At 44.3% G+C, this 27,339-nt stretch overlaps 1 pseudogene; it reads left to right on the top strand.

Annotated features, from left to right (window-relative positions):
• Positions 1 to 23,428, top strand: part of LOC141134005 (small nuclear ribonucleoprotein F pseudogene) — a 38,439-nt pseudogene extending 15,011 nt beyond the window's left edge.
• Positions 23,429 to 27,339: the final 3,911 nt, after the last annotated feature.

The raw sequence follows: 27,339 nt of genomic DNA, 5'->3' as shown, positions 1-27,339 counted from the left end.
GGGACCTGGGTCTTGCCCCAGGGGACATGGATCAATGCAAAAAAAAGTTTTAAAAACGGCCGTTTTTTCAGGAGCAGTGATTTTAATAATGCTTAAAGTCAAACAATAAAAGTGTAATATCCCTTTAAATTTCGTAGCTGGGGGGTGTCTATAGTATGCCTGTAAAGGGGCGCATGTTTCCTGTGTTTAGAACAGTCTGACAGCAAAATGACATTTCGAAGGAAAAAACCCATTTAAAACTACTCGCAGCTATTGCATTGCCGGTCCGACAATACACATAGAAGTTCATTGATAAAAACAGCATGGGAATTCCCCACAGGGGAACCCCGAACCAAAATTTAAAAAAAAAATGACGTGGGGGTCCCCCTAAATTCCATACCAGGCCCTTCAGGTCTGGTATGGATATTAAGGGGAACCCTGGCCAAAATTTTTTAAAAATGACGTGGGGGTCCCCCTAAATTCCATACCAGACCCTTCAGGTCTGGTATGGATTTTAAGGGGAACCCCGCTCAAAAAAAAAAAAAAAAACAGCGTGGGGTCCCCCCAAAAATCCATACCAGACCCTTATCCGAGCACGCAACCTGGCAGGCCGCAGGAAAAGAGGGGGGGATGAGAGTGCGCCCCCCCTCCTGAACCGTACCAGGCCACATGCCCTCAACATTGGGAGGGTGCTTTGGGGTAGCCCCCCAAAACACCTTGTCCCCATGTTGATGAGGACAAGGGCCTCATCCTCACAAACCTGGCCGGTGGTTGTGGGGGTCTGCGGGCGGGGGGCTTATCGGAATCTGGAAGCCCCCTTTAACTAGGGGACCCCCAGATCCCGGCCCCCCCTGTGTGAAATGGTAAGGGGGTACTTACCCCTACCACTTCACTAAAAAACTGTCAAAAATGTTAAAAATGACAAGAGACAGTTTTTGACAATTCCTTTATTTAAATGCTTCTTCTTTCTTCTATCTTCCTTCATCTTCTTCTTCTGGTTCTTCTGGCTCTTCTGGTTCTTCCTCCGGCGTTCTCATCCAGCATCTCCTCCGCGGTGTCTTCTATTTTCTTCTCCTCGGGCCGCTCCGCACCCATGGCATGGGGGGAGGCTCCCGCTCTTCTCTTCATCTCTTCTTCATCTTCTTCTCTTCTTCTTTTCTTCTCTTCTTCATTTTCTTCTCCGGGCCACTCCGCATCCATGCTGGCATGGAGGGAGACTCCCGCTGTGTGATGGCGTCTCCTCGTCTGACGGTTCTTAAATAACGGGGGGCGGGGCCACGCACGGGACATGACGGGACTTCCCTGTGGCATTCCCCGTGACGTCACAGGGAAGTCCTGTCAAGTCACCGTGCGTCAGAGGGGGGCCCCGCCCCCCGTTATTTAAGAACCGTCAGACGAGGAGACGCCGTCACACAGCGGGAGCCTCCCTCCATGCCAGCATGGATGCGGAGCGGCCCGGAGAAGAAAATGAAGAAGAGAAGAAGAGAAGAAGAGAAAAAAAGAAGAAGAGAAGAAGATGAAGAAGATGAAGAGAAGAGCGGGAGCCTCCCCCCATGCCATGGGTGCGGAGCGGCCCGAGGAGAAGAAGATGGAAGACGCCGTGGAGGAGATGCTGTACAAGAACACCGGAGGAAGAACCAGAAGTGCCAGAAGAACCAGAAGAAAAAGATGAAGGAAGATAGAAGAAAAAAGAAGCATTTAAATAAAGGAATTGTCAAAAACTGTCTCTTGTCATTTTTAACATTTCTGACAGTTTTTTAGTGAAATGGTAGGGGTAAGTACCCCCTTACCATTTCACACAGGGGGGAGGGCCGGGATCTGGGGGCCCCCTTGTTAAAGGGGGCTTCCAGATTCCGATAAGCCCCCCGCCCGCAGACCCCCATAACCACCGGCCAGGGTTGTGGGGATGAGGCACTTGTCCTCATCAACATGGGGACAAGGTGTTTTGGGGGGCTACCCCAAAGCACCCTCCCAATGTTGAGGGCATGTGGCCTGGTACGGTTCAGGAGGGGGGGCGCTCTCTCGTCCCCCCCTCTTTTCCTGCGGCCTGACAGGTTGCATGCTCGGATAAGGGTCTGGTATGGAATTTAGGGGGACCCCCACGTCATTTTTTTTTTTAAATTTTGGTTCGGGGTTCCCCTGTGGGGAATTCCCATGCCGTTTTTATCAATGAACTTCTATGTGTATTGTCGGACCGGCAATGCAATAGCCGCGAGTAGTTTTAAATGGGTTTTTTCCTTCAAAATGTCATTTTGCTGTCAGACTGTTCTAAACACGGGAAACATGCGCCCCTTTACAGGCATACTATAGACACCCCCCAGCTATGAAATTTAAAGGGATATTACACTTTTATTGTTTGACTTTAAGCATTATTAAAATCACTGCTCCTGAAAAAACGGCCGTTTTTAAAACGTTTTTTTGCATTGATCCACGTCCCCTGGGGCAGGACCCAGGTCCCCAAACACTTTTTATGACAATAACTTGCATATAAGCCTTTAAAATTAGCACTTTTGATTATTCATGTTCGTGTCCCATAGACTTTAACGGTGTTTGCGTGCTCGAACAAACTTTTTTCCTGTTCGCATGTTCTGGTGCGAACCGAACAGGGGAGTGTTCGGCTCATCCCTAGTGCTGCACATGTGATTAGTTATAACACCAGCCATTTGATGGATTCACAGTTTAGCGAAAGGCACAAGACAATGTAATAGTTGGCATTTATAGCATGCCTTTAATGCAACTGTTTTGGGAAATCGATGGGTTTAGTTCTGCTTTAAATACTTACTGTTCCTACAGCAAATGCTGTTCTGGCCAGTCATGTGACCAAAGCAGTTTGAATTTAGTCAATTAAAGCCCAACTCCAGGCAAATTTTAATTTTTTTCATGCAGTGGGGTTGTGCTCACCCTATAGGGGTTAATTACTCGTTTTGTCTAGGGGTGAACGCAGCCCTTTTACTCACTTAATCCGTTGATCCTTGGAAAAACGTTGCTTCCCTATGTCTATACAAGATCGCTGAACTGTGGAGGGGCAGGAGCAGAAGGGACCAGACATGTGCTGGGAGGGTCCGAGGATTAGGTAAGTATATCTCGGCTCTCCAAACCCCTAGAATAAAATGAGCAATTAACCCATGCAGTGCAAGCACAGCCCCACTGAATGGTACAATCAACCCATGTGGTGATAATTATGGGCAGCCAGAGGGCGTACTGGGGTATTTATGACTTTTCTTTGCTGAATTTAAATTTCCTCAGCCATCCAAAGTTTTGCTATTTACAACAGTATATACTATACTTATATTTATAACAGTAGAACAGTGTACATGTTGCTTGTACAACAATCCTAGAAAACAAAGTCCATTTATTTCTACGTATAGATCCAGCTAAAGAACATTGCTTGTGCAGAGCACACACTTTTTCCAGGCAGTTGATCCAACTGCCTTGGAAATGCATATACTTTGCATGGGAAACATCCATCAGCTGGATGTATTTTTTTGTGCTTATTCTTTGGAATCACTTCAAAGACACTAATGATGAGTACCATACATCATTAAACCCTAAACCCTTGTTTTTTTTAATATAACAAACATATCATACTTACCTCCTCTGTGCAGTTGGTTTTGCACAAAGTGGCCCCGATCCTCCTCTTCTGGGGTCCCTCATCTGCGCTAGTAGCTCCTCCTCTTCTCGATTGCCCCGTTGTTGAAGCGCTCTCCTTCAGAAAACCCGTGCAGGTGCACTCCCGAGTCCTGCTTCTGTTGACACAGAAAGCAGGACTCAGCCCCGCTCCTGGCACCCGCGTTATTGGATTTGATTGACAGCAGCAAGAACCAATGGCTGCGCTGCTATCAATCTATCCAATCAGGACATGAGACACCATCTAGAGCTGGTGTGCTCATCTCCGGGGAGAAAAAGACCGGATTCAGGTGAGTAAAATGGGGGCACTGGGGGGGGCTGCAGCGTGACAGAAGGTTTTTCACCTTAATGCATAGAATGCATTAAGGTGAAAAACCATGAGGGTTTACAACCCCTATAAGGCCTCTTTCAAAAGCATATAGAAAAATTAGGTAACAACTGGAGAAAGAAATCTCCAGTTACCTAAAAATATGAACTATTGTGACACAGCACATGAGACACAAGTAAAATTAAAATAAAAGATGGATTTTATTGTACAATTGTAAAAAGGATAAAAACATCTATAATATACGACATACATATTGGGGAAGTAATACCCTGTAAATATATATCTAAATAGCTCTATGTGTGAAATGAATCACATATACAGACTAAGATGGTATCAGTCCAGTATAGATGAAGTGAGATTTTCCTTGTTCCTGTAAGGTCAACATGTTTTGCCAGATATTTGGCTTCTTCGGGAACCAGACAGATGTACAGGGTAAACAGTTAATCTATAGAATGGAACATCCAATCAGCAATGCCCAGTGCGGGCACAGGAGCATAATGTGCCCAAACACCTGCACACAGATGGAGGTGGCCAGGACTAAAATTCAAATAAGGTAAACCATATAGGTGTGCTGAAAAATGCGTGATGAAAGCACTGCCTAGGGGTGGTTGTATTATATTCAAAATATAAGGGTGATGGTGTTATCCAGGGTACATAGTATGGTGCTATAAGATAAATAATCAAAGCATATAAGGGATCCCAAATGTGGCAGTGTGAGATGGGTGTGCTGTAGCTGACAGTGTACCCACACACGAAACTGTGTTTTTTCTCTCACTCACCTCCTGGTGAATATGCGATCACATAATCTTTGCTTACCTCTGACGGTAAGGGAAACCTGCAGAGGACTAACTTGTTCTCTGCACTGGATTCCTGGAGGCCATCTTAGACAAGCCTGTGTCTGATTTTGCATAGGACTCTGCTGAGACATGGGCAGCCAAAGGCTATATATAGACCCTGCTGGGTTATTCTGGCATGCCCTGCAGCAGAGGGAGTGTGAGATAGGGACAGACAGGTTTGGCATAGGGAAAAGTTTCAGTTCTGGAGTGTTTGTTCATTGACTCCTGGAAACTACCTAGTTTGAGGAAGGACCCTTTTACCAGCATGCATCTGTAATGGTGCATCCCAGTACAGCATCCGTCTGTAAGGCCCACTGCAAGGCTAGGGTATCTGTTTAAATGAGCAATCATCAAGCACACAGCACATGTAAGTTCTGCATTTTAAACTGTCTGGTTACATAATATAAATAGTGTCATACTGTCCAAAATGGATATTTATTCGGGATTACTGCCACTTGGATGTACTATTATTTTATTCATTTCATAAACCAGAAAATTCCTGAGGACGTTGTCTCATCTGGTCTTTTAAATTACGGCCACTCAGTTAACCCTTATCTGAAAGTAGCTCAGTAGTAATAGTACAAGGACTGCAGCAAACATGTGTAGTATATACAGTAGGTGTATATATAGTAGGTGTTGCCCTGAACCCTTTTTTAACCATAACCCTTTAGCCACTTCAATACAGGGTTTCTTTTTTTTTTGTGATATAAGTGAATTTTTGTTCATAAATTTGGGCCAAAATTTATACTGCTACATATCTTAAAAATAATCCAAATTAGTGGATATTATTTAGTCTGTGTGAAAGTTATAGCGTTTACAAGCTATGGTGCCAATCATTAAAAATTGATCACACCTGATCACACCTGATGTACTAATGGCCTATCTCATTTATCAAGGCCCTGAAATGTCAGGACAGTACAAATACCCCCAAAATTACCACTTTTTGGAAAGTAGACAGTCCAATGTATTTAGCAAGAGACATTGTGAGTTTTTTGAAGTTGTAATTTTTTCCTACAATTATATATATATATATATATATATATATATATATATATATATATATATATATATATCTTTTTTTTTTTTTTTTATTTGCACAAAATTGTCATACTAACACGTTATTTCTCACACACAGCATGTGCATACTTGCAATTACACCTCAAAATACATTCTGCTACTTATCTTGAGTATGGCAATACCACATGTGTGAGACTTTTACACAGCCTGGCCACAGACAGAGGCCAGGCATAGAGCACCGTCAGGTGTTCTAGGAGCACAAATTACACATATTATAATTTCCTGACTGCCTATCACACTTTTAAAGACCCTGAAACATCAGAACAATGGAAACGCCCACAAAATTACCCCATTTTGAAAAGCAAACACCCCAACGTATGTTCTATGCATGGGCCGCAGATAAGTACTTGGGTACTCTGATGGTACTAGGGTGTACTAATAGGCTGGAGATAGGTACTCAGGTACTCTGATGGGCTTCAGATAGGTACTTGGGTACTCCGGGCTGGAGACAGGTACTCGGTACTCTGATGGGCTGCAGATAGGTGCTTGGGTACTCTGGGCTGGAGACTGGTACTCGGGTACTCTGGGCTGGAGACAGGTGCTCGGGTACTCTGGGCTGGAGACAGGCACTCGGGTAATCTGATGGGCTGCAGATAGATACTTAGGTACTCAGGGCTGGAGGCAGGTACTCAAGTACTCTAATGGGCTGGAAAAAGGTACTCAGGTACTCTGATGGTCTGCAGATAGGTACTTTGGTACTCTGAGCTGGAGACAGGTACTCGGGTACTCTGGGCTGGAGACAGGTACTCGGGTACTCTGATGGGCTGCAGATAGGTACTTGGGTACTCTGGGATGGAGACAGGTACTCGGGTACTCTGGGCTGGAGACAGGTACTCAGGTACTCTTATGGGCTGAATACAGATACTCAGGTACTCTAGTGGGCTGGAGACAGTTACTCGGGTACTCTGATGGGCTGGAGATAGGCATTCATGTACTCTGGGCTGGAGACAGGTACTCGGGTACTCTGATGGGCTGCAGATAGGTACTCGGGTACTCTCCTCACACAGAATCGGTGTATGAGGAGGATAACCCAGTAACAGCTAGTTACCGCGGTTTGACATTTGTGACCGGCTGTGATTGGACACAGCCGGTCACATAGTAAAGAGCCAATTTCATTGGCTCTCTACCCTCATTGGGGATGGGCTGTGTCCCGAAGACACACCTCATTCCCGATCGCCAGGCTGCACGCCCCCCAGGGGAGCGTGAGAACGTCGAACAGGCAGACGTCATATGATGCTTGCCCGGAGGGAGGAAAGGTTTCTGCCAGTGCCATTATACAATGCGCCAGCAGGGAAGTGGTTAAACCATTCCCAATATTTAGTACTATCAAGCCAGACACACTTTTCAAGCTGGTACATGCAGGGAACTGCATTATCCTTTCTCTAGGCTGTTCCTTTTGAAAGTCTGGATTTGGTGTTATTATTTAGTGTTCACTGTTTGCAGCTTGCTAATAATCCCAGTTAATCATTACAATATTACTGTTTGCTAATGTTTGATCGCAACTTCTGTATTATACAATGTTGCAACCTTTGGTGGTAATTTCAGCATAGCCATTCCTTCCTGATACATACATCCCAGTACAATTTCTTCTTGCTCACGATCATTACAATATACTTGACTAAAACTTAAACAGACCTGTGTCATTTTCTGGTGTATATGTGTTTGGGGGTATTTATACGCACAGGTGTCTGCATCCATATCCCCAGTCCAACCAGGTGGGCCAGAGTGCCAGGACATGGAGCTGAACCCAGAACCTCTTCTGTGTCAGGCAATGTCAATTGTTGCTAAGCTACCTAGAATGCTGGACAGTTCCTGAGGCAATCCCTTAAATGAACCTGTCTTGAACCTTGTTTGTCTTAAACCATGAACTTTTTGCTCCTCCCATGAACTTCCTGATTCAAGCCATGTCTCTGCATTTCCTGTTTGCCATAATATTGTGCTCTCTCCAGCCAGTATCTTGCTCCTGTCTTCCCTGCTGCTGTCCATATTTTGCTACCACTCATTATCGACCCTTGGCTTGTTCCTCGACTACGCTTCTGCCTGATCCCAACCTGCAACTACTAGTTACTGACGTTTTGGCTTGTTTACTGGCTATGCTTATCTGCTACTGGACCCAGCTTGCTCACCTCCTGGTGGGGCAATCCTGAGGACCAGGACCTGGTACTAAGATGCAGCAAATTACATCTCCACCATCAGGAGCTCTGGTGAACACCTGTTAGTACATAGACTCCGCACCTGAGGTGAGCCTGAGTTATTCACCCGGATGACGACCTGTGTACATATCATGCTGGCCGGTGGTAGTCCCACTACTGATAAAGCAACTAGTCTTCGAGCCCCTGATCATGACACAAAGTGTACAGAGCTGTTAGCAGAGTTGTGGGCACAAGAGCAGAGGGCCCAACAAATCAAGCAGCTCCTTTAGGAGTAGGTACTACATACATACATTTTTCTGTGTTGTATACAGGATTTATATAGCGCCGACAGTTTCTGCAGCGCTTTACAGCATTGCTCGTTAGAGCTTACAATCTAGGAGGGAGGGTCAAGTTATATAAAAGGATAATAGTTGTGGGGGATGAGCTAATGGAGAAAATAGTGCAGTTGTTAGATGGAGGCAGGATAGGCTTCTCTGAATAGGAAAGTTTTCAGGGATCGCCTAAAAGTAGATAAGTTTGGAGACAGTCTGACAGATTGGGGTAGGGAATTCCAGAGGATGGGCGAGGCTCGGGAGAAGTCCTGGAGGCGGGTATGGGAGGAGGTGATGAGGGAGCTAGAGAGCAGGAGGTCTTGGGAGGAAAGAAGAGGGCGATTAGGTTAGTATTTTGACACTAGGCTAGGTTCAGGTTAGTATTGATCAGTAGAATTTAGTGGATGTTCTGGGTCACTGCAATTTGTCTACAATGTTATTTAGTTTTTTTCTGTCTTACTTGCATTCTTGTTTATTGCTAATTAGTTTAGTCCTAGCTAGACCTTCCCCATTTCTTCCATGTTTCCTCAGTTGGTGTTAGTTATTCACAGAGACAGGGTTTAGGAAAGTCAGTTGTCTTCTTAAACTTCCAAAGACTGGAAAAACATCCCCTGTACAGCAATTAGCTGAAGTAAAATTGTGTTAGATTCACCTTCTGAGTGCAGCCTCCCCCTCCTCCCCCCCGCCCTACTTACCTGAGCCCAAACTCAATCCAGCGCTGTGCACAAAAGCAGAGGCTCTCTATTTGCTCCCTCCTCATAGGTTCAGAGACAATAGCAGGAGCCATTATTCCTGCTGCTGTCAATCACAGCCAGTTAGACAAACAGAGCATGGCTCAGGAGCGAGCCCACATGAGTGCCCCCATAACAAGTGGCTTGCTATGGTGGGCGCTCAGCAGGGTGGCGGAGCCAGGGGCGCAAGCAGGGACCCGAGAAGAGGAGGATCAGGGCTGTTCTGTGCAAAACCATTGCACAGAGCAGGTAGATATGGCATGTTTGTTATTTTTAAAAAATATGGGTTTACAATTCCTTTAACCACTTCAACTCTAGAAGGTTTAACCCCCTTCATGACCAGGCCATTTTTTGTGATAGGGCACAGCGTTACTTTAACTGACAATTGCGTGGTCATGTGACACTGTACCCAAATAAAGCTGATGTCCTTTTCCCCCACAAATAGAGCTTTATTTTGGTGGTATTATATAAACAAAAAAAGACCAACATATTTGGGAAAAAAAAACTATATTTTTTACTTTTTGCTATATAACATACCCAATACAAAAATAAAAAATCAAATTTCTTCATCAATTTAGACAAATATGTATTCTGTTACATATTTTTGGTAAAAAAATTCCAATAAGCGTATATTTATTGGTTGATTGAAGGTTATAGCGTCTGCAAACAGGGGGATATTTCTATTTATTTATTTTTTATTTATTTTTTTTTACTATTAATGGTGACATTTAGTGACTTATAACAGGATTGCAATATTGTGGTGGACAAATCAGTCACCTAACAGACACTTTAGACACTTTTTTGGGGACCAGTAACACTAATACAGTGATCAGTGCTAAAAAAATATGCACTGTCAATGTACTAGTGAAACTGGCAGGGAAGGGGTTAACATCAGGGGTGATTAAAGGGTTAACTGTGTTCCCTGGTAGTGCTTTATAACTAACTAACGTCGGGTCTCGTCAGACCTGCTGATTGGCTCCCGCTGTGATTGGACACACCCCAGACCCGGAAGTGCACGCCCCAGACCCAGAAGTGCCAGATTACGTACCGAGTATGTGCTGCAGTATATCTGCTTGGGGCGGTTGGGAAGAGGTTAAGCTGCCCGTGGATGATGGCAATTTAGAAGGTGACCATACTGTCCTGAGTGACTGGGTCTAAGGAAGTATGTCAAGGCCTAAAGTGACATTTGAAACAGGACACCTCTAGTTCAACCAATAGAAACCATATAAAAATCCTATACCCAAATTGCAGTTGCTATGAAAACAATTAGGGTTCTGTGTTGTTCCAGATGGAGATTAAAATGACAATGGGGCTCAGTATTGGTTTTGCTATGAGACTCAATCATGCATAGTTATACCCCTTTTGTTTATTTACAATAGGTTTGAACTGTTGCTTTGACCTCTCATGTTTTATTCTAATAGTCATCTAACTTTTGGTCTGATCGCTTTCTCCTGAAGTATAAAAAAACATGGTATGAAAGTAAACATGGTTCTTTCCTGGATTTTCCCAGATTCCTCGATCAAACAGGTACAATTCTTCCTCAACACAGCTGCTTGTTTCAACGTGTCTTTCCTAAAACAAACCCCATCATGAAGAGTGGATTTTCTGCAGTGATAAATCCGGTGCAATTTCAACGTTTTGATTTGAAGCACACAAAGCGAGCGCTGGGTGCCTCATGTCACCTTAGCTGGTCACAGCCCATTTTCTCTCTCCTGTTTGTTCATTCCACCATGACTGATTTTCCTGTCACTGTCCCCTTTCTGTCACCTGAGCCCAGTGCATTTTAGATTTTTCCGTGCCTCTTTGTTTAACCTCCTGCTGTGCACAAGAGGCAGAGAAAAACATGACAAGAGAAAAAAAAAGAAGAAGAGAAAAATAGAAAATAACAATAAAACTTAAGGGGAAAAAATAAACATGATACAATGGGTGGGTAGGGGGTGGATGAAAACTCAACCAAGAAAGGGGGCTGAAGATTTGCTATTTCATATTCCTGCCAGGAAAAGGTCATGAGTGGGAGTGGATGAGACGCAGAGTAGAAGGGGGGAATGTGTGGAAAACAGGGTTCTAATTAAAACATTTAAACTCTCTTCGGGCTGTAAACTTAGACCTTTACATCCCAGGCAGTGGTTAAGGACCAGATCTGCATTTCTTAAATCTTTTTGTTCCACTAGCATATTGCTGAATAACAAAGAGCTTCAGGATTGATAATACAGCCTCTCCCACAGAGAACAGTTAGGAAGAGAGAACAGAAATTCTTTCTAGAGCCCAGAGTGAGAAAACTATTTATTTCTTATGTCCCCAGAATCGCAATGGAAAGTATAAGCAAAGTTATTCATGCAGAATTCCAGCCTCGCTAAAAAGCAGGAAATTGTTTAAAAATAAGGATACCTAGATATCACTTTACTGAAAGTGCAATCTAAAACATTTTTTGGGGGATAGATTGGTGAGGGGGCAGAATCCCTGACAAGGTGCTGTTAAAATGTCAAATCGCACATCAACGTGTTCAGGTGCCATTAAATTCAATGGCACCTAAAAATGCGGTGCAATTCTGCCAAATTGCAGAAGACACATCGCCCAAAAGAAGTTCCAGAACTTTTTTGGGGGTAACATGCCTCTTAGGCGCTTGCATCACTATTTGTTGCATGACAGTCACTGTAGAATTGCACAGCATTTTTAGGTGCCATTGAAATGAATGGCACCTGGACAAGCCGATGTGCAATTATACATTTTAAGAGCCCGTTTTAAAAGCAGGCATAGAAACATGGCGATTCCACCCCTGATTCAAAATGCCTATGTGTGAACGGAGCCTTAAAGTGGATGTAAACATGAAAAAAAATTTTTTAATGAAGACTTCTACCTGGTACAGTAGAGGATGTCAAGTCATCTGTGCCCAGTCTGGCCACGAAGAGTTAATCCAGCTCTGAACAATCCTCTTGTTTTTTTTGTAGTAAGATAAAAAAACAACATGCAGATAAGTTTGCATCCGCACTTCCCCCATTGCTGTGACTGACATCTGATTTCCTTATCTCATGAACGGCATGAGAGAGAGTGTTACAATCACAGCTTCACATCCCTCCACCTTTCTTCTCCAGCTCTTCCAGGATTGGCTGCTCCACACCTCAGCATGATTGGGCATGCTGAAGTCATGTGGTGCCTTTCCTGAGTTTTGATTGGATGTTACTCAAAACTCAGGAATAGGAGAGTAGGAGAGTGTAGAGGTGGGCGGGGAGTCTTGTGACATCATGATTCCACCCACCAAGCTCAGACAAAGAGACCCACCCACCGATTCCAGGGCTCCTACTGCTGAAGGGGGTGACATTGGCAAGGTAGGACAACATGCAGGAGGCTTGCATATATATATACATTAATACTGTGCCATTAGTTTATACTGGGTGAGTGGTGGGTTTACATTCACTTTAAGGATGTTCACCCTCCCTATGGGGTTGATTTACTAAAGGCAAATCCAATGTGCACCACAAGTGCACTGCAAGTGCACTTGAAAGTGCAGTCACTGTATATCTGAGGGGAAGATCTGAAATGAGCAGAAGCTCTGCTGATTTCTATCATCCAATCATGTGCAAGCAAAAATGCTGTTTTTTATTTTCCTTGCAAGTCCCCCTAAGTGCTACAGCGATAGCACTTCCAAGTGTGCTCCCTGGGCACACTACAGTAGTGCACAGTGGATTTGTCTTTAGTAAAAAAAAATACTAAGGGGTTGATTTACTAAAGGCAAATCTACTCTGCACTACAAGTGCACTGCAAATGCACTTGACAGTGCATATGTAAGTGCAGTCGTTGTAAATCTATGGGGAAGATCTGAAATGAGGGGAGGCTCTGCTGATTTTATCATCCAATTATGTACAATCAAAAATGCTGTTTTTTATTTTCCTTGCATGTTCCTCTCGGATTGACAGTGACTGCACTTCCAAGTACACTTCCAAGCGCACTTGCAGTGCACTTGTGGTGCAAAGTGGATTTGCTTTTAGTAAATAAAACCCTATGTCTCCTGATGACTATTGCCATTGGAAGATTATAATGGGAAATCCAAAATGTTACAGTTCTCACAGGAACAAGAGGCGAGAGGAAATCTATAAATGAGGACACTTCTCTCTCCATGGAATCCACTTTACTTGGGCACATACAGACACCTTTGAACAAGTGTATTGCGAATTTCCAAGATGATTAAATCCTTTTAACATGGAGGTTTAACCACTTGATGCATTCACTGTGCCTGTCTTCTATATTTTTTGTGTGGGAATGGTGGCCCTTTTTGTTCTTCTCCCATTCGCATCTTGGGTCCGCATGACTCCTTGAGGGTTCCTTGTTTGGTATTCTGATCCAATTTTGTACTCAGTGGCCCGGAGGGAGTGTCTGTTCTTTTAATGGTTCCGATCATGTTCATTCACTGTTTATGTAGATTATGATATCTGGCCAGTACCCCTGAAGAAGAGCTAGAATGATCAAAATGCATCAAGGCTTTCCCCTGGATATTGTATGAGAATTAGTTTTAAACCCATGATCAATAATATTTTACAAGGATTGATGTACTGTATAATGTATGGGGAATATATCATACTGGAACAACATATTTTAGGATATACCATGGTAATTACTTTTAACCATGTACAAACCAAATTATATTCTTTTAAAGTTGTTTCATTTTTTATGTTGCTGCCTCAAAGTCCCAAGGGGTATTGGTAGTATACTTTGTTAAATGGGAACACATGCACTGGTAACGTCCAAGAGGGGATTTTTAGGCAAGGTAGCAGACTCATTCCCTTTTTTGATTGATATTGATAAGGATTTCAGTAGGCACAGGGAAAACCATTTTGTGTACTGTTTTTCTTCCCTAAAAAGTAAAGTGAAAGGCAATTACACAGCCAAGTACGCTATGCAGATGTCACAGCGAAGTCATATGCACTCTCTTTTGTCACTGGCCTCTTCCTCCTCCTCCTCCTGATCCCCCATTTCTACTTCCTCCTCCCTCTACTCCTCCTCTCCTTCCTCCTTCACCTATTCTTTCTTATTATTGCAAAAGGAGAGATTCTAGGAAGTTTTTCACCACACCAGTGGCTCATAAGCTAAGGCACCTGCCCAATATTGGCTTCTTTTGAAGATGGGCCAAAATGATGCAGTCTTATGAAGGGAGATTGTGAAAGTCATGAAGACAGAAGTCTTTTTGATCCAAAGTTGGTGAGCAAGCTTGCTGATGATCATTCAGAGGTCTTCCTCCACAGCTACCTTCTCTTACATTTTGGTCATAAGTGCATGTCTGAGGCATACTTCAGATTCATCATCGTTGACAGGCAAATAGCAAGTTCAAATTTGACAAATTACTTTTTTACAGTAGCAGAACATAACTTGTACATATTCAGCAGTAGTTTGTCCACATTTGGTGGAGAAAAGAATCACAGTCCCAAATTACCCATTATCAAAGCTTTTGTTTCTCTCCATGACTGCCTGTGTGGATGACAATTTTGATGGACAATCAGGGTGTTTAAACTCCACTTCCTGCTGCATGTCCTTGTCCCATTCAACAATGCAAATCCCAGATGCAGAACTATCTATCAGCAGGCCCAAAGAATGTCATGGGGAGGTGGGGTTGGCCATGGCTAAGTTTATGCAAAAAATGACATGGAGAAAACATTCGCATTGGTTTGGTGGCACTAGATGGTGCTGAACTACACTGATACTCACATTTCTGTTGTCAAATAGTTCTTGCTGATATTAGTTTTTTAATCTATTTATGGGTTTACTTTAAATGAAGTCCCACATACTTAATACATATTTTAACAATTTCTATGTATCATGACTTCCTTTTTCTTTCAGCAAAGATGCAAAATTCACAGGACAATTAACTGAAAACAATGGAAAATAGGATTTCCGAGGAATATAATATCTTTGGCTCTGTTGCATCACATTAGCCCAAAATTCATTACACACTGGGACGAAAAATGTCACATTAGTACTTACAACTGTAAAATTAAGATTAAAAAAAGAAAAGGGAGAAAAATAAAGTAATACACTGAACGCTGCTGTGTGATGGTGACAAAAAAATTGAAGCCCGGGCGCTTTTCTCCAGAGAGCGGAGATATGTGATGTGTTTTAATTATCTAAAGTAATAATGAAGCTGATTTAGCACAGTATATTAAACCCATCTGGCATGTAGACTGCTAGAATTCATCCGTGACTAGATGTTCAAAGTTATATTTTATCGCTTGTAATTTTCTTCTCCAACTTCTTGAAGAAGTTTGACCTCAAACCTGATGCAAATAAGGAAAGATATGAAGAACTTCTATTGTTTAGTGGCAGCCATTCGAGACGCTGGAAATGACAGCCGATTGACAATAAAACAAATGCTAAAAGATGCTTTCCTAGCTTCTAAAATAATTAGACTTTTTAAAAGTGGATTTATCTAATATAAATCAAATTGTTCTACTTATGGTACTATTACGTATGTTTTTTTTTTCTATCAGTGTACAATATACGAAGAAACTTTTAGGCTTTATCAAATCTTTATACCCTTTATTTAATGCAAACCTTTACATTTAAAATCATTTTGCATAGCAACAATAACAATGAGAAACAGATTTCCTCACCTGCAGCACATAATCTAACTTCTAAAGGGACCTCTTAGGTCCTTTTCACATTACTGGTAATGCTTACCACCCTCTGAAAAGCTGACGGTGTGGATCACTTTTCAGAGCGTAGTATAGCAGTGACTGACAGGCATTCAGGAGGTGCTACTGCACCTGCTTTTTTATTTTGGCTTACTTTCTTTTTTAAATTGCCGAGAGGACCACGCCGCAACTGCAAGCCAAGTGTTTGCAGAGTGGCCTCATTGAACTCAGTAAGTGAGTTTGATAGGCTGTGCCAAATGTCAAAATCTGCAGCCTGGGTTAAAAATGTGTGTCCAGCTTTTTCTAGCTGTATTGCTAGGATTCGGGTGGGAAGTCGGGGGGCTGTAAAACTGTAGCTCAGCGATAGAAAGCGATTTGAAATCCTGAATTTTACAGTTGTCCCCAAAACAGAATAATAGGGTAAAGCAGGGTAAGCATGCAGAGTTTTTTTTTTTTTGTTTAACCAGCGGGTACAAAAAAACCCTCACAGATCCCCACATCCACACAAGTGACATGGGTGGTGGAATCTGTGCTATTATTGTCTGACAGAGAGACTCTCCCCCTGTAAGGATATACTGGTCAGTGCTACAGCCATTGGCTGCAAATGTAGATTGAATGCTGGTAGCGTTGGGTGAACAGTTAGAGCCGAGCAAAAGTTTGGCCTGAACATCGCCTGTTTGCCTATTCGGTGAACACTCGAATTTGTGGGGTGCTCGGCGGGATGTTTGTCAGCTGAGAGCCCCACAATACACTGCATGCTGCACAGTGCATTTTAGGACCCTATTTGGATGAAGCAATGCACTTGACCGCTGGTCAGGTGTAGGCTTTGTCCAATCAGGACACAGAGCACAGTCAGAGCCATGATTGGACAAAGTCCTGATGATTTTGCCCAATCATGGCTCAGTGCTCATAGTCCCAACCCACACTATAAAAGGTTCCTTCCCACAGGAAGGAACCTTGCACAAGGCACATCAGGGTACAACACATCAGGGTACAACACACCAGGCCACATCAGGGTACAGGGCACAGCACATCAAGGTACAGAGCCCAGCACATCAGCATACAGGGGACATCAGGGCACAACACATCAGGGTACAGAGCCCAGCACATCAGGGTACAGCATATGAGGGTACAGAGCCCAGCACATCAGGGTATAGGACATCAGGGAACAGCACATCAGGGTACAGAGCCCAGCACATCAGGGCACAAGGCACATCAGGGTACAGGTCACAGCACATCAGGGTACAGAGCCCGGCATATCAGGGTACAGGACATCAGGGCACAGCACATCAGGGTACACAGCCCAGCACATCAGGGCACAGCACATCAGGGTACAGAGCCCAGCACATCAGGGCACAGCACATCAGGGTACAGAACCCAGCACATCAGGGTACAGCACACCAGGCCACATCAGGGTACAGGGCACAGCACATCAGGGTACAGGGCACATCAGGGCACATCAAGGCACATCAGGGTACAGGGCACAGCACATCAGGCCATATGGCACATCAGGGCACAGGGCACATAGCACATCAGGACACATGGCACATTAAGGCACGGGAACACCGGGGCACATAGCACATCAGGGCACAGGGCACATCAGGGCACGAGCACATGGCACATTGGGGCACATCAGGGCTCGGGGCACATCAGAGCACATTATGGCACATGGCACATCAGGGCACATGGCACATTATGGGGCACATCGGGGCAAATAGCACATCAGGGCATGGGGCACATCAGGGTACGGGGGGCACATCAGGGTACGGGGAGCACATCAGGGCACAGGGCACATCAGGGTACGGGGCACATCAGGGCATGGGGCACATTTGAGCACAGAGCATGGGGCAGATAGCACATCAGGGCACGGGGCACATGATGGGGCACATTATAGGGCACATCAGGGGGCACGTGATGGGGCACATCAAGGCACATGATGGGGCACATCATCAGGGCATTCAGGGGGCACATCATGGAATCTTACTAGCCAGTTTGCAGAGTAGCGCAGGAAGCTACTGTCTGTAGTAAATTTTCTCTCATGTCACGCAGCGCTGCTCGCTCCCCAGGGGCCCCTCCTCTCTTCTCGTCTATCCCAGATGATGTCACAAGCCAATGGGGATACACGAGAAGAGAGAAGGGGCCGCCGGGGAGCGAGCAGCGCTGCATGACATGAGAGAGAACTCACTACAGACAGGCACTTTCTGCGCTCCTTGGCATACTGGGTAAATCTCGATCTACCCGTCAGGCAGCAACTGTCGGCGGCAGGGGAGTTGCTAGGTCTGCAAATTATCTGGGGCTAGAGCCCATAGCAGCGGTCACCAAACCTTTTTGCATGCCCGGGGGGGGACGACCAGTGGTAAGCAATTTTTCACGGGCTGGTGTTGGCGCATCAATCATCATGGCATAATGGTTGATATGGTGTCAGGGTGATTGAAGTGCATTATTTCTATTGTTACATTCTAATATATAATGAAGTGGTTCAACTCACTATACTGCAGAATCAGTGGGAGCCCTGGGCGTGTCACTTGCCACATCTCCTGCCACCAGATGCAGCATATCACTTGCCACCGTCACTTGTCACCAGATGCAGCGTGTTACTTGCCATTGTCACCTGCCACTAGATGTGGATTGTCACTTGCCATGTCGCCTGCCACCAGACATGGATTGTCACTTGCCACTTTCACCTGGCAGCAGATGTGGATTGTCACTTGCCACGTCTCCTGCCACTATTTGCAGATTGTCACTTGCCACATCTCTTGCCACCATTTGCAGATTGTCACTTGCCACGTCAACGGCCACCAGATGTGGGTTGTCACTTGCCAACTGATGTGGATTGTCAAGAGACTCGGGGCTATGGGCCCTAGATTCGGGGCTATAGCCCCAATAGCCACCCCCTAGCAACGCCCTTGGTCGGCGGTTGACAGGTAGATCGCCGCGCACCGCAGACGTGGCTGAAACTGGCCCACACTGAGCCATCGGCCTGCCGGGAATCTCCCGGTAATCCCGTTAGCCAGTCCATCCCTGGTTAGTGTAGTCTGAGTATAGTGTGAGTATAGTGTAGTGTCAGTGTAGTGTGTTAGTGCAGTGTTAGGGTAGTGTGAGTAAAGTGTAGTGTGTCAGTATAGTGTGAGTATAGTGTCAGCATATTGTCAGTATAGTGTAGTGTCAGTGTAGTGTTAGTGTAGTGCAGTGTTTAACACAGTATTACATTCTGTAACATTCAGTAATGTATACAGTGCCTTTTTTTTGGCTGCTGCATTTTTTTTTTGTCCCGTGCCTGCCCCCTTTTTTAAATTGTCAGCCACTGCTTTTCTTACTGCGATGCTGTTGTTCTTAGGTGTTTATTTATTTATTTTTATAGTTTTTACATTTCTGTCAGCGGCAGTCCTCAATTTAAAGTGCACCAAACACCGCTTTTCATTAAATAAAGTGCATCCAATTACACATTTCCCAGTATCTATTAAATATGAGCCATAAGCCCCCCTCCCCCCACCCATTATGTCTGGGAGACCAACAAGGAGAGGCAGACGTTCCCATGCCACTATGAGGGGGCCAACAGTGTCTTTGTCCGCAGGCAAAGGTGGATGTGGTCCATCCTCAAGAAGGGCATGTTTTTCTCAGTTTAGTGTTGTCCATCCCATCCAGCCACAGCATGCAGGGGAGGTGGTGGACTGGCTTACTAAGCAAACCTCATCCTCATCATCCTCTATCACCTGAGCTGAGACTAGGGCACAGTCCACCACAGCTGCTAGAGAAGCTAATTCAAACTCCTTGTCCACAGCTCCTCCTGCCATAGCCCCAGCATCATGCACGGAGGAGTCAGCTGAATTATTTGAACACAGCGTCAGCCACTTGCTTTTTGAGGATGCACAGCTTATACTTCATTCTGATGTTGGTTCTGGGTTGAGGAAGGGAGTAGCATGAGCCTACAGAGAGGAGTGAACACTGATAAACATCAAATTGGCAGTCATGTTCCCCCAGCCGCAGCGTGTTGCCAAGTTGGCTCCAGTGATGATGAGGATGGAGGGGATGATGATGATCATTGACGTGACTTGGCTGCCGGATGGAGCAGAGCAGGAAAGTAAGTGAGAGGCACAACCCCAATGAGGTAAGGTGTCCTCCAGAGGCAGCGATCATGGAACAGTAGGGAGCAGTCACCAAATGTCATCAGATTGTGGAGCTGTTATCTCCCAGACCACTTCCTACAGCTCAGCTGTCTGGGCCTTTTTTAGCATATGTGCAGCTGATCGCACTGTTGCAATTTGCAATCTCTGCTGCAAGCAGATCAAGCGTGGCAAAAACACCAGGCATTTGGGTACCACATGCTTGCAAAGGCATTTAACCTCCCACTGTTCACACAATTCTTCTCCTTCTCACGCCTCAACTTTCAGGTCTATCCCTACTATATCTCATAACCTCTCGGCAGCCTCCACTGGCAGGGATGATGGTATAGCATTGGGTGTCACAAGTCCTTGCAACACGTCTGCCAGCAGCACACCACCAGCTGTAGAATATAGCAGGAAAATGTCTCTGCTCCAGCTGCTGCATAAAAAAATAATAAAATACACTCCCTGTCACCCACATGGCCAGCATCTAAATTCAAGCTTGTCCAAATTGCTGGCTTTACAACTCCTGCTTTTCCGTTTGATGGATTCTGCCCCCTACCGTGAATTTGCAGAATGTGCTGTACCACAATGACACGTTCCCAGTTGCTATTTCTTTGCATGTAAGGCCATTCCAGCTCTGTACCATCACGTGGAAGGCAATGTTTTGGCATCGTTGGTCAAGGCAGTCAGCCACAAAGTCCACATTACTGCTGGCACGTGGTCCAGGAAGCACAGTCAGGGACGATATAGTTAGTTCACAGCACACTGGGTAACTCTGCTTGCAACACGGAAGGATGCAGGACAGGCTCAGTGCTAGAGCTTGTTTTGCCACCACGTCTCCATACAGCTGGTGGTGATGATGCAAGATCGACCAGCTCCACCCCATCCTCTTCCTCCATGCCCTCCTGTGCTGAATTGTCATATGAACCACCAGTACCCACTAAGCATTCAAGGGGCTATTCAACAAGGCAGGCCCAATGATGCCATGCAGTGCTTCAGCTGGTCTGTCTAGGGGACAGGAGCCACACCGGAGCAAAGATTCTTTCAGCTTTGCAGGGGCAGGCCCAGAGGTGGTTCATGCCACGGAAGCTTGAGCCAGGAATGATGGTGTGTGATAATGGCACTAACCTTTTGTCTGCCCTTCGACGGGGAAAGTTGACACCTGTGCCATGCTTGGCACATGTCCTCAATTTGGTGGTGTAGCGTTTCAGAAACAGGTACCCAGTTTTGCAAGATCTTTTAACGAATGCCAGAAGCATCTATAGCCATTTCAGACGGTCATACACAGCCAGTATTCGATTGGCTGAAGATCAGCGGGAATTCCACCTGCTCGTAAACCGCCTGATTTGTGACATACCCACCAGGTGGAACTCAACTTTGGCAGTGCTGCAGCGGCTGCACATGCAGCAGAGGGCCATCAACGAGTGCCTGTGTGAGTATGGCACAAGGAGAGGCTAAGGGGAGCCCAACTTTTTTTCCTGACCCCAATGGCGGCTGATAAAGGATGCATGCACTGTATTGTCATCATTTGAGGAGGCAACAAGGATAGTGAGCTGTGACAATGAATGCATCAGTGACATAATCCCTCTTGTGTTCCTGCTGGAGCATACTCTGCGTGGCATTATGGACAGGGCACTTGAGGCAGAGCAGTGGGAAGAAGAGGAGGACTTATGCAGACACCATTCTTGCGATGCCACAGAACACACAAGAGGAGAGGGAGGAAGAAGAGGATTCTGGCAGTTTTGGAGGCACTGAAGCAGAAGAAGACATACGTCAAACCTTAAGAGATGGTTTTTAGTCCCCAGAAACCTTGGGAGCAGTACATGGCTGGGAGAGGGCATTTCCAAACTTGCAGTGCATGGGCTCCCTTATTCTTCAAAGCCTGTGAAAGAACCCGAGAATTTGTGACCTCAAGGAGAAGGATCATTTTTGGTTGGCAACCCTCCTTGACCACTGTTACAAGGGGAAAGTCTTGTAACTCATCCTACCTTCACAGAGGGAGCACAGTATTAAATATCATGAGGACACCTTAAAGAGGAGTTTATGTAACACCTTTCCAGACTCTGGTAAGTTACAGTCTCATGGAAGAGGTAGTTTAGAGGCTTCTGTTGGTCAAAGGATGAGCGGTGGAGAAGGGGACCATGATGCATGTAAAAAAAAAAAAATTATCCTTGGCACCCAGGACTGTCAGCTTCCACATCCCATCAGCAGCATCTGCATCATATGGTGGAAGATTATCTAGGGGCAAAAACAGACTTGGATAGCTCTCTAGTAGATGATCCAATGGGTTACTTACTGGGTCATGAGAATAGACCACTGGCCAGAACTTGCCCAGTATGCAACTGAGCTGCTGGGCTGCCCTGCATCCAGCATGCTTTCAGAATGGCATTCAGTGCTGCCAGAGGTTTTGTGACAGATAAAAGAGCACGTCTGTCCACTGACTCTGTTGACTGTGTGACATTTGTCAAGATTTGCAGCAGCTATCAAACCCCTGATGCCAATGTCGCTGATTAAGGCTGGGTTCCCACTTAAATTGCATGCGCTTCAAAGCAGGGGTCTGGTGCATCGCTGTTCCCTGTTTCAGGGATGAATCAGGCCTGAATTTTTGCCTGAATTCAGACCTGAAACTGAGCCAAAGATGCACAGGACCCCTGTGCATTCCACTCTGCAGCCACCATGAAGATGTGTGAACCAGCTCCATTGAGAGTCGGGCACACTTTCCTGTCATGCAAATTGGATGCCGGGAAACCAGCATCCAATTCACACTAGTGTGAACCCAGCCTTAATGTTTTTGGGATCTGGAATCTCTGCTAGAACGTCTAGGCTGCCTAACTTTGTGGATGTTGATTTCATCATGAAGTAATTTTTTGGTATAGGTTTCATGGGCACAATTAACACCGAAGAACTATTTTTTCTGCACCTGTTTCACATTTACATTTTTTACAGCAAGGCCAATTCTTACTTTCCTCAAGAGTACCTCTACAGGGTTTAGTGTGAAGGCACCACCAACACTCAAAGCCCAGGTGCGGAAAAACACCTGTTTGACAGGTGCATATAATTAAATCTTTTTTCAGAAAGGCCAATTTTTGCTTTCATCAAATGTACCTCTATATGGTTGTGGTGTAATTGCACCACCAACACCCAAAGCCAAATTTTTCCACACTTGTTTGAAGCATGTACTTTATCTGTATTAATTACAGAAAGGCCAATTCTTGCTTTCATCCAGAGTACCTCTGGCCATTTCTTGCTCTCTCTGGCATTGTGTTCTCGGAGCCTTCCGTGGTGAAATTTTTTCTTCCATTTACTATTCTGTAGTTCAGCAGCAGCTTCAGTGAGTTTGCCACTAAACCCAAAACCATTCTTTAATGGCCTTACTGGTAAACCAGTAATGGTGAAACTGAAGTGGGATATGGAATACAAGGGATACCTGGTCTCTGTGGATGGCTATATGAACATGCAGCTAGCCAATACAGGTACTAGTATGGATTTTAAGAGGAAATCCAGCCCCAAAAAATGAAAAAAAAAAACAGGTCCACCCCAAATACATACAATTCCTTTTTAATCAAATTTAAAAACAGTTGTCAATCACACTGCATGCTGCGCCCAAAAAATAAAAAAGCAAAAACACTCCCGCTGTCTATGAAGGATGGCCCCCTACTGCAGGCTCTGGAGTTTGACAGTTCTTATAAAGATAAGGGGTGGAGACACCTGATGATATCACCTGGTGGCACCACCCCCTTGTGACATTGCCAGTCCAGCATGCACCAGTCTGTGGTGTCAGAAGAGGGCGGTGCCACCAGGTGACGTAGCCAGGTGGCCATGGTTGTGGGGTATGAGGCCCTTGTCCCCATCAACATGGGGACAAGGTGCTTTGGGGTGGGGGGGCAGAGCCGCTTGCCCCCCCATGTTGAGGTCATTTGACATGGTATGGTTTGGGGGGGGCACTCACTCGCCCCCCCTTTCCTGACCTACCAGGCTGCATGGTCAGATAAGGGTCTAGTATGGATTTTGAGAGGACCCCACGCTGTTTTTTTGGTGCCAACAATTGCAACCACGAGTCAATTTAAATGTGATTTGACTAGTTTTTTTTTCTTTAGAGATGTCATTTTTGCTACAGCATGTTCTATGCATGCTACAGATGCACCACTTTACTAGCATATTAAGGGGACCCCCATGCACTATAATTAAAGGAATTTTTTGTTTTTATTGTTGCATTTTCAGCATCATTAAAATCACTGCTCCTTAACCAATTCAGCCCCGGAAGGTTTTACCCCCTTCCTGACCAGAGCACTTTTTACAATTCGGCACTGCGTCGCTTTAACTGCTAATTGCGCGGTCATGCAATGCTGTACCCAAACGAAATTTGCGTCCTTTTCTTCCCACAAATAGAGCTTTCTTTTGATGGTATTTGATCACCTCTGCCGTTTTTATTTTTTGCGCTATACATGGAAAAAGACCGAAAATTTTGAAAAAAAATGATATTTTCTACTTTTTGTTCTAAAAAAAATCCAATAAACTAAATTTTAGTCATACATTTAGGCCAAAATGTATTCGTCCACATGTCTTTGGTAGAAAAAATGTCAATAAGTGTATATTTATTGGTTTGCGCAAAAGTTATAGCGCCTACAAACTAGGGTACATTTTCTGGAATTTACACAGCCTTTAATTTATGACTGCCTATGTCGTTTCTTGAGGTGCTAAAATGGCAGGGCAGTACAAAACCCCCACAAATGACCCCATTTTGGAAAGTAGACACCCCAAGGAATTTGCTGAGAGGCATGTTGAGCCCATTGAATATTCATTTTTTTTGTCCCAAGTGATTGAATAATGACAAAAAAAAAAAAAAAAATTACAAAAAGTTGTCACTAAATGATATATTGCTCACACAGGCCATGGGCATATGTGGAATTGCACCCCAAAATACATTTAGCTGCTTCTCCTGAGTATGGGGATACCACATGTGTTGGACTTTTTGGGAGCCTAGCCGCGTACGGGGCCCCCGAAAACCAATCACTGCCTTCAGGATTTCTAAGGGCGTACATTTTTGATTTTACTCCTCACTACCTATCACAGTTTTGAAGGCCATAAAATGCCCAGATGGCATAAAACCCCCCCAAATGACCCCATTTTGGAAAGTAGACACCCCAAGCTATTTGCTTTGAGGCATGTTGAGTCCATGGAATGTTTTATATTTTGACACAAGTTGCGGGAAAGTGACAAATTTTTTTTTTTTTTTTTTTTTTTTTTTGCACAAAGTTGTCACTAAATGATATATTGCTCACACAGGCCATGGGCATATGTGGAATTGCACCCCAAAATACATTTAGCTGCTTCTCCTGAGTACGGGGATACCACATGTGTGGGACTTTTTGGGAGCCTAGTCGCGTACGGGGCCCCGAAAACCAATCAGTGCCTTCAGGATTTCTAAGGGCGTACATTTTTGATTTTACTCCTCACTACCTATCACAGTTTCGGAGGCCATGGAATGCCCAGGTGGCACAAACCCCCCCCAAATGACCCCATTTTGGAAAGTAGACACCCCAAGCTATTTGCTGAGAGGCATGGTGAGTATTTTGCAGCTCTCATTTGTTTTTGAAAATAAAGAAAGACGAGAAAAAAATTTTTTTTTTTTCTTTTTTCAATTTTCAAAACTTTGTGACAAAAAGTGAGGTCTGCAAAATACTCACTATACCTCTCATCAAATAGCTTGGGGTGTCTACTTTCCAAAATGGGGTCATTTGGGGGGGTTTTTTGCCACCTGGGCATTCCATGGCCTCCGAGACTGTGATAGGCAGTGAAGAGTGAAATCAAAAATTTACGGCCTTAGAAAGCCTGAAGGCGGTGCTTGGTTTTCGGGGTCCCGTACGCGGCTAGGCTCCCAAAAAGTCTCACACATGTGGTATCCCCGTACTCAGGAGAAGCAACAGAATGTATTTTGGGGTGTAATTTCACATATTCCCATGGCATGTTTGAGCAATATATCATTTAGTGACAACTTTGCGCAAAAAAAAATAAAAAAAATAAAAAATTGTCTCTTTCCCGCAACTTGTGTCACAATATAAAATGTTCCATGGACTCGACATGCCTCTCAGCAAATAGCTTGGGGTGTCTACTTTCCAAAATGGGGTCATTTGGGGGGGTTTTGAACTGTCCTGGCATTTTATGCACAACATCTAGAAGCTTATGTCACACATCACACACTCTTCTAACCACTTGAAGACAAAGCCCTTTCTGACACTTTTTGATTACATAAAAAAATAATTTTTTTTTGCAAGAAAATTACTTTGAACCCCCAGACATTATATATTTTTTTAAAGCAAATGCCCTACAGATTAAAATGGTGGGTGTTTCATTTTTTTTTTTCACACAGTATTTGCGCAGCGATTTTTCAAACGCATTTTTTGGGGAAAAAACACACTTTTTTAAATTTTAATGCACTAAAACACACTATATTGCCCAAATGTTTGATGAAATAAAAAAGATGATCTTAGGCCGATCTTAGGATACCAAACATGACATGCTTTAAAATTGCGCACAAACGTGCAGTGGCGACAAACTAAATACATTTTTAAAAGCCTTTAAAAGCCTTTACAGGTTACCACTTTAGATTTACAGAGGAGGTCTACTGCTAAAATTACTGCCCTCGATCTGACGTTCGTGGTGATACCTCACATGCATGGTGCAATTGCTGTTTACATTTGACGCCAGACCGACGCTTGCGTTCGCCTTAGCGCGAGAGCAGGGGGGACAGGGGTGCTTTTTTTTTTTTTTTTTTTTTTTTTTCTTTATTATTATTATTTTTTTATCTTATTTTTAAACTGTTCCTTTCATTTTTTTTTTTTAAATCATTTTTATTGTTATCATAGCAATAGGTAGTGACAGGTACTCTTTTTTGCAAAAATTGGGGTCTATTAGACCCTAGATTTCTCCTCTGCCCTCAAAGCATCTGACCACACCAAGATCGGTGTGATAAAATGCTTTCCCAATTTCCCAATGGCGCTGTTTACATCCGGCGAAATCTAAGTCATAAAATGCTCGTAGCTTCCGGTTTCTTAGGCCATAGAGATGTTTGGAGCCACTCTGGTCTCTGATCAGCTCTATGGTCAGCTGGCTGAATCACCGGCTGCATTCTCAGGTTCCCTGTTGAGACAGGAGAGCCAGAGAAAAACACGGAAGACGTTGGGGGGGAGGCATTCCCTCCCACTGCTTGTAAAAGCAGTCTAGAGGCTAATTAGCTGCTAGGATTGCTTTTACATGAAAGCCAATCGCTGGCTGAAAAGAATGATACTAAGATGATACCTAAACCTGCAGGCATCATTCTGGTATAACCACTCAAAGTCGTGAATGGCGTACCTGAAGACAAAAAAATGGTTAACAATAAAGCACAGTAAACGGTAAGGTATAAAAAATTGCATATCTGAAAAGCAAACATGATAAAACATAACAACAATAAAACATTGCAGAATAGAATACAGTAAAAAAGAGCAGAACAATAGAGAGAGAGAACAATAAAACGACAACTATTTTTTTTTTATTTTATATTTTTGTTTGTGTTTTTTTTTTTTTTTTAC

The sequence above is a fragment of the Aquarana catesbeiana genome, linkage group LG03 (assembly GCF_042186555.1).
Source record: "Aquarana catesbeiana isolate 2022-GZ linkage group LG03, ASM4218655v1, whole genome shotgun sequence".
NCBI classification, from domain to species: Eukaryota; Metazoa; Chordata; class Amphibia; order Anura; family Ranidae; genus Aquarana; species Aquarana catesbeiana.
This window is presented reverse-complemented; position numbering and strand designations above follow the sequence as displayed.